The 3,024-nt window shown below is 36.3% G+C and overlaps 1 pseudogene; it reads right to left on the minus strand.

The window, feature by feature from the left end:
* Positions 1 to 1,194: 1,194 nt before the first annotated feature.
* LOC111985465 (succinate dehydrogenase [ubiquinone] iron-sulfur subunit 2, mitochondrial-like) lies at positions 1,195 to 1,836 on the minus strand (annotated as a pseudogene).
* Between the last annotated feature and the right edge of the window lie 1,188 nt (positions 1,837 to 3,024).

A 3,024-nucleotide genomic window follows, 5' to 3' on the forward strand; every position in this document is an offset into this window, starting at 1 on the left:
CTCGCGACTGACTCACTAGTGGGCAACCTGTGAAAGATCACGTGAGAAGCACATTCTGGAATTTGAACAATCTTTTGCCAGATTGTATTTTGCAAGTCACTTTGCACTTGGCCAACTCGCGAGTGACCTGCAAAACTCTTTGCCTGGATGATTTTAAGTATGACTTTTATACCCTTTACTCACACTATATATACCCTCATTACCCACAAAATTGTAAGGAAGCTATTTAGAAGAAAACCTTGGAGAGGTTTCTACAACACCCATCTTGTTAGAGAGAGTTACTCATCCTTACGAGAGAAATCATTGTAGTCTCTTCTCCTCACCTCTTCCATTGTCATACCTTGAGAGGAGATTTGTATCCAAACATAACCTATACCTATTCAAAGTGTAGAGAGTGTTTTAGAGTTTGGAAAGTATTGGGTATTTGCCAAAATAAGCCGGTAAGACTTAGCGGATGCAATCGGGTAGTATTGCAGGATCTGGATAACTAGTGAAGACAAGACTCTAAGAAGTCCATTGGTAGCTAAAGCTTAGGGGGCTCAAGTACATTGGGTAGATTAGACTTAGAGAGTCTTTTTGGTATCTTTGTACTCTAACTTATTCATTAGTGGATCATTTCAACTTAGAGGGTTGTGGAGAGGTTTTTTGTCGAGTTCTTCAATTTTCTCTTTGATAATACATCGCCGTGTTATCTTGGATTTGCTATTCTTTTACTCACTGCCCTTTCCATTTTAACATTGCATTTATTTTGTTCATCCATGCAATTTTTGAGTGCTTTGAACAATTAATTTGCTAATCACTTATATTCCGCATCAAGTGTATTTAGATTAAAATTAAGGCGAAAAGCACATTTTAGTCCCTACATTTTTAGGCGATTTCTATTTTAGTCCCTAAATTTTATTTTTACCGCTTTTAGTCCCTATCCTGAAAAACGGTTCCGTTTTGGTCCTTGCCGTTACATCAGAAACGGATATTGCTGATGTGACAAACGGCAATAATAAATAATATTTGTTTAATGTACACGTGGCCTAATTAATAATAAAAAAATATTTTTTGACATTAAAAAATGCCACGTCAGCATATAAATTAAAAACAAATAATTTATTAATTTTAACTAAATAAAAAAAAATAAAAAACAGAATAAAAAATTAAAAATTTTATGAATTGAGATCTAAGTGTGTCTTGAACAAGAACAACAAGAACACAAACTTAAACCCAATTACATAAACCCAGAAATTTAAAAAAAAAAAAAAACCAAAGAACAAAGAAAGAAAAAACACCCATATACACACACTGCCAGTTCCAAATCCAAACCACCACTAACAATATACACTCGTACATCCCATCCAGCTTCGCCCTATCTTTCTTACTCTGCAAAACCTCTTTCCCTTTCGTCTCCGGCGGGTTCTTCCTCTTCAGCCACGGCTCGATGCTCTTGTACTGGTTGTAGAAGTTCGTCATATCCACCACCAAGTCCTTGATCACGAACATGTGCGGCAGCGGCGTGATCATCGAGGCCGACGATTCGGACTCGATCTTCGTGAGGCACACGAGCCCGTTGCAGCCGTCGATGTTCATGGCGCAGGACCCGCAGATCCCCTCATGGCGCGATCACCGGAACGTGAGCGTGGGGTCCACCTCGTTCTTGATCTTGATTAGGGCGTCGAGGACAATGGGGCCACAGTCCTTGAGGTCGATCTGGTAGTCTTGGAGCTCCAGCTTCGTCGGGTTTTCCGGGGTCCAGCAGTAGATCGAGAAGGTTTTGAGCGCCGTGGAGGCGCGTGCCTTTTGTTCGACTTGCAGAGCTTCGGCCTCGCTTGCGTGAGCTCGGGCGCATGTTCATTTTGATCTGGAATTTTGTTCATTTTGATCTTCTTCAAGGTATACTTTGATCTGGGTTTGGGTTTTTTTTTTTTTTTTTTTTTTTTTTTTTTTTTTTTTAAATTTCTGGGTTTATGTAATTGGGTTTAAGTTTGTGTTCTTGTTGTTCTTGTTCAAGACACACTTAGATCACAATTCATAAAATTTTTAATTTTTTATTCTGTTTTTAATTTTTTTTATTTAGTTAAAATTATTAAATTTTTTTTTAATTTATATGCTGACGTGGCATTTTTTAATGTCAAAAAATATTTTTTTATTATTAATTAGGCCACGTGGACATTAAACAAATATTATTTATTATTGCCGTTTGTCACGTCAGCAATATCAGTTTCTGATGTAACGGCAAGGACCAAAACGGAACCGTTTTTCAGGATAGGGACTAAAAGCGGTAAAAATAAAATTTAGGGACTAAAATAGGAATCGCCTAAAAATGTAGGGACTAAAATGTGCTTTTCGCCAAAATTTTACAAACTGATGATGTAGTGAGTAGTTTTTGGTAAATGAAAAAGTGATGTTAAATTGTTAATGGTGGGCCTTGATGAAAAGTATTGAAAACCAATAAAAAGTTAGTCACATCAACAATTTGTAAAAATGTTATAAAAATAATTTGTAGTTGTAACATTACTTGTAACATGTATCACAATTTGTAACTTCCTCCATCTACTAGGTATGATAGGGAAAAATAATGCCACGTGGCATATAATTATTGGTACACATGTCAATCTTTTTGTCATATGCCAACAGTAAATACAATTTTTTAAAAAAAAAACCTTAAATGCACACCATAAATGCCACCATAATACTAATAAATATCAACTATGACATCATTATGCTAATAAATATCAACTATAAGAACCTTTTAAATACCTCATCAATTCTTTTCATGTTCTTTTTCCCTTAGTGTTTTTTATTAGCTAACCTAAAAGGCAAGTTTTAAAATGAGTTGAATATGTGTAATGTAGTGCCATAATAAATTCATCCAAAAAAAATAGAACTATAATAAATTAAAAATGCTATTTATGGGGCCCGTGGGCCTGATAGCCTCGGCCCATCGTGTAGCAGGCCCAAGGCCCACACCGAGGAATACTGACTATTCAAGGCTAAATTGGGGAAAGTCTCTTTTCCCAATCCACGCCGAAGACT

The sequence above is a fragment of the Quercus suber genome, unplaced genomic scaffold (assembly GCF_002906115.3).
Source record: "Quercus suber isolate HL8 unplaced genomic scaffold, Cork oak 2.0 scaffold_695, whole genome shotgun sequence".
NCBI lineage: Eukaryota > Viridiplantae > Streptophyta > Magnoliopsida > Fagales > Fagaceae > Quercus > Quercus suber.